This window comes from Lactuca saligna, chromosome 1 (assembly GCF_052625555.1).
Source record: "Lactuca saligna cultivar CGN05327 chromosome 1, ASM5262555v1, whole genome shotgun sequence".
NCBI lineage: Eukaryota > Viridiplantae > Streptophyta > Magnoliopsida > Asterales > Asteraceae > Lactuca > Lactuca saligna.
Genome location: NC_136417.1, coordinates 77,584,798 through 77,594,598, shown reverse-complemented (window position 1 = coordinate 77,594,598; position 9,801 = coordinate 77,584,798).

Sequence of the window (9,801 nt, the reverse complement as noted above, 5' to 3'; positions counted from 1 at the left end):
ATCATGTACCCTCTTCTGTTTTAAACAACATATAAACAACACTGAAACAAATTTCATGTTTTCCAAAAAAAGCCAATAACTATCTATTTTTTTTGGAAAAAAACCTTCAACCATTTAGATGCTTCCAAATAAACCCTCAAACTTTATATTTTTCTCCAAAGAACCTTCACATTTTACAATTTGTTTTGGAAAAATAAAATTAATAAAAGGACTGGAAAAAAAAAATAAAAAAAATACAAGGCCCTTTTCAGGCAGAAAATCGAAGTTTAATTAGAAGAAACACAAAATATAAGATCTTTTTTAAATTAACCTAAAAAATACAATATTTTTCAATTATAGAAAAACACTACATTAATTTGTATCTACTATAATCTTTCACATAAATTTTTACATATGCATGCCAAACCTCATATATTAAACCCAAGAAACAAACAAAAAAATGATGAATGCCATAAAAACACTCGAATTTTTAAAAATGTTCGGTTATATGCTAAGTCCATTTTTATGTCCACAAAAGCCCACATTTGGGCAAAATTTGTCATAATTGCCATCTTTTCCGATTTACCTTTCTAACGTGTGGTGTGTGTGTGTGTGTGTATTGTGTGCGGCCGTGTTCATCGGAAAATCGAGGAAGAACACCACCACCACCGTAAGGTGGTAGCTACCACCGTCGGCCACCACTAGGTTGTTTATATATGTTTGTATTAGCAGGTGTGTGTGTGTGTGTGTGTGTGTGATTTTTAGAGTTTAACATTGTAAAATGTAACTAGAAAGAAGAATAATGGAAAGAAACTCAAACCATCACCGTGAGGTGGTGGCTGCCGCCACCGGCCGCCGTGTCGGGTGGAGGTGTGCTTTGCCTGGTTGTGTTGATTCGGTTGGAGTGCTTGAAACCCTAATGGGCCTAAAGAAGCCCTAATGGGCCTAGTGAAATCATAATGGGCCTAATGAACCCTAATTGGTCAAAGGAACTAGCTATTGGGCCTATTGGGCTAATATGGTTTGGAAACCCTAATTAGGGTTTGGAAAACCCTAATGCCATGAAACCCTAATTTGGGATTTATCGGGCTTATTTAATGAACTTGAAATATTAATTAATAACCAATTGCAAATAACCTAAGGCCAGGTGGGACTTAATGGATTGGGTCCTTAATGGGTTAAGTAGGGACACTTAACCCCAATCATCATTTTATGGAAAACCCTAGTTTCACTTGGGTTTATTGTTGGGCCTTTCTTTTGGGCCTTGATGATTGGATTATTAATGGGCCATCATAGAATAATCATATGGACTAGAATATGTTGATGGGCTTAGGTTAAGGCCCATATGAAGGTTTGGTGATAGGGAGTATACTAGTGATTATGTGGTACATGATATGCTAGTGGTTTTTTATACTTGCATGGAAGACCTGGGGGGGTTCCCGAGGCACTTAGGTGTAAGACCTTGGAGGGTTTCCACGACATCCTAGGTAAAGACCTCGGGGGGGGGGGGGGGGGGGGGGTCCCGAGGCACTAGGGTGTAACACCTTGGAGGGTTTCCATGGCACCCTTAGTTAAGACCATGTCGGGGTTCCCATGGCACTGGGCTAAGACCATGTGGGGGTTCACATGGCACCCTGTGTAAGACTCTGGAGGGTTTCCAGGGCATTCTTATGTGTTTACATGATTAGCTTATATGTTGGTATGTATGGTTTGATTGGTAGTTACTGATGACCATGTGCGGGTTCCCATGGTAGTGGGATAAGACCCTGGAGGGTTTCTAGGGCACCCGGTGTAAGACCTTGGAGGATTTCCAGGGCTTCCATGTATGGTTATATGCATGTCTGGTGTAGTTGATATGATTTACGTAAGTGTGTGAATAAGATCTTGGAGGGTTTCCATGGAATCTTTATATGTGTAGATGCATGCTTATGCGATTGTTATGGTTTATGTAGTTGTTATAGCTGATATGGATTATGTGGGTATATGGATTGTGTGGGGTATGCTCTAGGGAACTCACTAAGCTTCGTGCTTACGGTTTTGTTTATGGTTTCAGGTATCATCGATTTGGAAAAGAAGGGTTCGGATTGATCGCAATGCACACACCTATGATTTCTGTAATAAATGATTTTGGGATAAACTTTGATAAATATTTTACTTAATGATGATTTGAAATGTTTGAAGTAAATGGTATCAATGCTTTAGCTACATTTAAAAATGAAACTTTTACCCTTGATTTTTCGGTCGTTACAAGTTGGTATCAGAGCCTTGGTTTGAGGGATTCGAATGTACTTTCGGGTGTGTCTGAACTCAAACTAAGGATCTGTGAAGTTTTCCAAAGAAAAAAATTTTAAGTAAAATATTTCTAAGACAAGAAAACGTGTGGTGCATGCAATCAGCCGAGCTCAAGTATGTTTCCCCAAAATACCCTTATATGTTATATGTTATGACTTGATTAATGGATCTGTGAATCGCATGCTAGTTAGGGCTAGGAGAGATGCCTTTACATGTTGTATGATCTGGTAGACTTGCATGCTAGTGTTGAGTAGTCAACAATAGGTTGGTCTGATATGTGATGCTTGTAGTTGTGAGAATATTGGATGCCATGTTGGACTGAGAATGATAATTGGTATATGTAACTGCTATGTGTATGCTTTTAAAATTGTACAGTGTTAGGATCTTATAGCCTTAGAATAATTGATTTGGCCTTATTTCATGTTCCTTGTTTGGTTATGGTCCTAGGGTAGAGTCTATTATTTGACAATCTATTAGATCATGTTATTCATATAATTTGCATACATAAGGCAGCTGACAGTGAGGATGGATGGATGTGGACAGCGCGAGTTACGATATGTGGGCAGAATGCTCTATGATAGTTCTTTGGATTGGAGTCCTACTTCACGAATGTTGCTTGCTTTGTGCTTTATGGAACTCTTGAGTGATGGGAGTCAGCTACTAAGCGGATATGACGATATCCAGGAGGTGGATGGTTGGCATCATGGGGAGTTCCTCAGTAGCTGATGGTAGGGCAACGTTGGGAACCTAGGAAAGCCTAGGATATGCTCCAGTGCGTTAGTTGGGGTGGTTCAGTTAGGTTGGGAGCCTAGTAGGTGCTTTGGTGGATATTATGTTGCTATTTGGCAGATATTTGGTGCATCAGGGGGATAGGTGACTTAGAGGATTTGGGAGGATTGCTAAGAAAAGTATGGATAGGTGTGGAAGGTAGTATGGGCCTGTACTACTGAAAGCACAGAATCCATACTCAAACCAGTGAGAGAATTGGAGAATCTAAGAAGCTGATAGGAAAGGGAATTCTTGGTTATGTTCTGATAGTGGGGATAGTTGCTATGTAGAATGCAGATGAGCACACAATAGGAAGGACCAAGGTTTGGTCCTGGCTCCAGTAGTGAGCTAGTTAGTGGAAGGACTGTCACGGTTTTGAGTTCACCATGGATCTCTTGTATCGGATGGCACAGATTGATTATGCGTTCTATTAAACTTTCGGGATTGAAGACAATGTCTTGGGGATAGTTAGTGGCTTGGTATAGAGCAGAGGTTGCTCCAACTATTGCAGTTCAGCCATTGACGATTGAGCTGGTGAGTGTGTTGGGGTACGAAACCCCAAATGATATGATTTCTAGAGTCTGAGAGGATGGTTTGATTTGGAGCACATTAAGAAGAGGGGATCAGATCAGGTACATACATTGGAGGGTCCCGGAAAGGAACCCGAGGGTTCGAGTTAGTTGTGTAAGGCCAGCAGGGTCGGATTTAGTGTGGTACTTGTGGGAAACTGCACGAGGGAGTTTTCGTTTCGAGGGTTTTAGTAAGTGTATCTCTGGGTGTTTTGCCCTATTTTTGTTTGGACTATACATTCAAACATTTGTTATATGCCATTTGCCTACCGTGTGTTACGGGGTGGTTAGTGAAAAGTTGTTTCTGTCTTTGCTGGTTTGTAGTGTTCAATGGTATCTTGGTCTAGGGTTGAGAGTGGTTTAGGAACCTAATGCGGAAGGCATACGGACAGGATTGGTGACTTGGTCGTTATACTTGAGTCAGCTTTTGGAAGCGCCAGGGAAAGTGGTTTACTGTTGAGGTTTTGGTCTGGACATCGATTATTTGGACTTCAAGATATGAGTGTGGCATTATTTCAATGTGTCTAAGGTTATTAGCTTCACTAGGATTCAGGAAGTGTTTGTCTGATCTTTAGGAGTTATGTGGTCCTTGGGGATTTGGGCCCGTAATAGAGCACTTGCAGGGACAAGAAACAGGTTGTCAGCAATTGGTTATTAAAGAGTAAGAAGGATCGGGAATCCTTCAAATCTCATGTATTGTGAAGACTTGGTTGAATCTAAGTGGGGGAGAATCGCATAGGTATTCAAGACAGGGACATGTATGAGACCGGGATGGACTTCTCGTCCCCATCGAGGGGAAAATGCCAGACCAAGTGGTTATTTGGTTTGAGGGTTGTGTGATTTTGGAGTCCGGTAAGCCTCCACGTCATGTGAATCGTGTATTCTTGGGGGCTTGATAACAGAATTTGGGGAGACAAGTTGGGGCTCCAGTCATGAATGGAATTCAGTTCGGGTGTTTGTTGGAGTGCGTTCTTGACTCTATATGTCTTTCGAATCAATAAATCAGGGGTAAGGTATTAGGTTGCTGGTGTGTTAGGACGAAAGTGTTGTAAGACTACAGGGGAGCGGTAGCATTCATTGATGGTCAGTTGGTATGGAAGTGTTGTAAGACTACGGGGAGTCGTAGCATTCACTAGTATTCAGATAGTGTGGAAAGTGTTGTAAGACTACGTGGGAGATGTAGCATTCGCAACGGCCAGATAGTGTAGGAGATACAGACAAACCCTCTCGAGACTGCAGAATTCAGACGAAGTAGATGTGATCATGTTGCGAGAAATTCGTTCATCTTCAGGTGTTAGAACCCTGGTGGGGATGGTTTTGGCTGCCCTGGGAAGGCTGTATATGCTTGTGGTTTTGGACCACATCATCCAAGTCATCGGGCGTGTAAGAGATGATAAGGAATGATTTCGAGGACAAAATCTAATTTAAGTGGGGGGGTTGTAACATCCTGTTTATTTAATAAGTAAATAGATAAAATTGTGGAACGAATAGTCACGCTAAATCCGTATTATATAATGGGGAGTGGGTTTTGGGGAGCCAAAAGTTATAAATTAGATTATTTGGGGGTTAAAGTATAATTTTGGGACTTAATTTGTAAGAATTGTTGAAGGCAGGGACTAAATGGTAATTTCTATGACTTCATTTGAAGAGATTTTGAAGACAAGGGCTGCCAGGTAATTATTAGGTCTATTATGAAAAGAATTATGGAAGGAAGGTCTAAATGGTAACTTATGGAGTTAAACTGAAAATAAATGTTGTAGGGAGGGACTAAACTTGGTTAAATGAAAAAATTTGAATGAACACGAGATTAAACCTGGTGCCACTCTTCTCTTACGTGAATTCACCCAAACCCTAAACCTAAACCACATTTCCAGCCGTCACCATTGTTGAGGATGTTTCCCAGCCGCCATCACCTTAGGAGCCTCCACATGCCGTCGTTTGCATCACCAAGTTGAACATCCACCACTTCGCTTGCTGCCCGATCGACGTACACCACTGTCACATCCCCCGCCACTGCTAGTGCCCTTAAGGATAGCCGATAAATCGTTGAGACAGACGGGAGGAGCCGAGAACAATGAAGATGAGGCCGTGAAAGACTGGAATGCCCCAGTAAGGATAAACCACGACCCATTCCTCCCGTATTTCCTTCCTTTTGGTTGTATAAGTTGTCATCGTCGGTTCTATTTGCTTCAACGGCAACAGCCGCCATCTTCTGCCGCTTTTACTACTGTGTTCGTTTTTGCGGGTCGGTGTATGTGTTGCTCAGTAAGGAATCAGAAAAATCGCCGCCACCACTATGAGGTGGTGGTTGTCATCGCGAAACGTTACTGGTACCATTCCCAGTCGATGATAGTGCCACCAGACCTCCTCCCTCCTCCTTTCGTCTGTCGTCTCTTCATCGGTGCCCTCCAGCTCCATCCGATGTCGCTGACTGCCGCTGTGTCGCTGCCACCACCGTCTTTTCCCTTCAAGGCTAGAATTAAAGCGTGGGTGTGCTTTGTGTTGTGTGTTGTGTGCGGCTATGTTGATTGGAAAATCGATGAAGACCACCACCACCACCGTAAGGTGGTGGCTGCCACCGCATGGCCACCACTAGGTTGTCGTTTATATGTGTTTGTATTAGCGGGTGTGTGTGTAATTTTAAGAGTTTAGCATTATAAAATGTAACTAGAAAGAAGAATAATGGAAAGAAACTCAAACCACCACCGTCAACGTGTCGGGTGGCGGTGTGCTTAGCTTGGTTGTGCTGATTCGGTTGGAGTGCTTGAAACCCTAATGGGCCCAATGAAGCCCTAATGGGCTTAGTGAAACCCTAATGGGCCTAGTGAAATCATAATGTGTGACAACCGTCAAATTCTGGTCAATTCAAAGTCAAATAAAGTCAACAAGTCAAACCGGTCAACTCAACTAACCCTTGTGTACTAGGGTTTACGTTGTGTAATTACTAAACAACTCGCTATTCTAAGGAGAGATCATAAATCGAAAAGTACGTACATCTAGATCTCCTTAACCCAAATCTATGTTAAGTGACGAGCCAAACCGATAAAACAATGTTGCATACTCATCGGGAGTGTGTAAGATCCTTAAACAAGGCTTAACGAGGTTTACGGACCCTGCATTGCGAAGCCAGACACTCACAAATGCCACACATGAAACCTCTCTAAATCGTTTTCACTCTATCTCTTCTCATCAAGAATCTCTCCCAAATCTCTCCAAGTATATGAAATCTCTCCCAAATATCTCTTTGAATGAGAAATCTCTCCAAGTTAGTGAAATCTCTCCCAAATATCTCTTTGTATGAGAAATCTCTCCAAGTATATGAAATCTCTCCCAAATATCTCTTTGAATGAGAAATCTCTCCAAGTACGTGAAATCTCTCCCAAATATCTCTTTGTATGAGAAATCTCTCCAAGTATGTGAAATCTCTCCCAAATATCTCTTTGAATGAGAAATCTCTCCAAGTATATGAAATCTCTCCCAAATATCTCATTGTATGAGAAATCTCTCCAAGTATGTGAAATCTCTCCCAAATATCTCTTTGTATGAGAAATCTCTCCAAGTATGTGAAATCTCTCCCAAATCTCTCTCAAAAGTTTCCGTAACATTTTGAAGTCATTTGGGTCATTCCGACCCTTAACCGGGTCAAAAACGGCTTAAAACAGGGTAAAAACAAGTAAAATAGGCTTAAGGACCCGAAACCCTCTTATTAGGGTTGAAGCCTCTTAGAACCCAAGGTCCCTATAGGGACCGAACTTGCTAAGAACCGAAACCAAGAGGACCGAGCATCTGCCGAACCCGAAGGTCCTCTCAGGGCCGAACCTCGCCCAGGAGGAACCGAACCCGGAAGGTCTTCTCAGGGCCGAACCTCGCCCAGGAAGAACCGAACCCGAAAGGTCCTCTCGAGACCGAACCTCGCGCACCACCCGAACTCGAAGGTACTGTTCATTTCGGTCCATTTCGGGTCTAATCACTTTCGGTCTATTTCGCTTCCCTGACTTTAAATCGAGCCTTCGCCTTTGCCTCTCACTTCCGGTTCGCTCCTTTCGCTTCCTGCTCGACATCAGCAAGGACCGAATCTCGGCCTACGGACCGAACCTCGGCCTAGGACCGAGAGGTCTCGCTGGGAACTCTTTTTCTCCCGGTTTTCGACTAGTTTTGCGTTTAAGGCCCGTTTTTAATTATTTTAACGCGGTATTTTCACCCAAAATCATATTTTAACATAATAAACCCTAAATATTCACAATTTAATCATATTTTCATGAAAATCTTTATTTTAATAATAAAAGCTAGTGGGTAAGGTACAAAGAGGTGGAGTGTTGACTTTGCTTTACCTTATGACACAAGCAACCACTCCCACAACCACTCTATGACTAGCCACACCTCCCCACCTTACCTAGGTCACATCAATGTCCTTTCCACTCAATTATCACCCTTTTCCCACGTTTTTGAGAGCTGGACATTCATCCTCTCTTCTCATTTTCTTTCACATGCTCTCATTTCACCAAGGATCCAACTCAACTTTTCTCTCTAATTCGAGATTTCCAAGGCTGATCATCAAGTGTTCTTCCACATTTGGTAAGAATAATTCATTATCCTTATGATTATTTCACTTCTTCTACGCAAATCATTGATTGCTTACACAAACTCCATAACTATGATGTTAGATTCTCGAAAATCTTCAAGGCATCTCCAAGTGTTCTTGAGTTAAACACTTCCATTCTTCAAAAATCATCTTCTGAAATCACCTAAGGTGAGTTCATACCCCTACATTTTAATTTTTTCTCAAGTTTTAAGGGGGGGAATACAAGTTAAAACACCAAGAACATAACTAAACTCTTCTAACAGCCTCCGTTAGAAAAGTTCAACTCCATTCACGGACTGTTTTAGACAACTTAAACATTTTAGTTTTCAAAAATGTTTTAGTTGCAAGTATTTCCACTTCTTAGCTTTAAAATGACTACTTGCACATCTTCATACGATTTTTCTACAATTTATAGTGATTTTTACAAAACAGCCTGTCTTTTCAAACACAAATCCGGACCAGTCTGTGAATATGAGCATTTTAATACAAGTTAAAGGCTTCCAAAAATCATGATAAAATTTATGAGTAAACTAGACACATTTTGGGAACTCTCAGAATTTACGGATCTAGTTTTCGACTTCGTATGATTTTTCTATGAGTTTTCCAAAACAGTGCAAAAAGGTTAAAGTTAGTTAACAGCATATAAATATCATAACACTTTGTATTATGTTGAGCAAAGTGTATAATCATAAGTTCTAATTATTGAATGTGTTTCCTTGTTAGTTTATCATTATAAACTGAAACTAAGTCATTCATGATAAGATTATTCATTCATTTAGAACTCGTATATTAAGCTATAAAAAGCATAATTTAATGAATTCATAACACTAATGCATTTTCATAAAAGAGTTTTTACATATTATAAACATTTTAGATAAACTATAATAGGTATAATTTATGATACATCGCTTAACACACTCGTACAAAAAGGGTATATCCATACAGAAAAGGTTTATATTCACACACATTACACGTAAACTTGTTAACCTAAATTGTGAGACATTCTCTTCCCGTACGTCCGAGTGCGGGATATAATTCCTGGTAGTTATAATCAGATTCTCCTGGAGGGAGAACGTGATACTTGTATATAGATCTATATTGGGTTTGACACCCCACACCTTGCTGCTAGCTACAGTGGGACCTGCAGGTCTACGGGTGACAAATGTCATTTCAGTTTTGCGATGCCTGAGAAACGTCGTGGCAGGTTCATTAAGTCGTAGTATGATTATAGCGACTCACATAGGGATATAACAATCCATAAAGTTTACGGGATTTTCATAAAACCTAAATGGGTTTTATGACGATTTAAAATCACTTTTTATCTCAATAAGTACAGATAATACTGTACACTTTCGGTTTTGGTAATTATGATTACACATCATTTGAAACCACATTTATACCTTTAAGTATGGCCAATACTGGTTATTTCTCGGTCCTGGGATTTAGGACTACATATACATAAAGTATTAACAAACATAAGAATTTACGGAATTTTATTTAATTCAAGTGTGTTTTATGTCGATTTAAACACATACCATTTTCTATTAGTAAGAGAGGTTACTTATACATTTTGGTCTTGGGTTATAAGACTACATTACACAGATTTTAAAG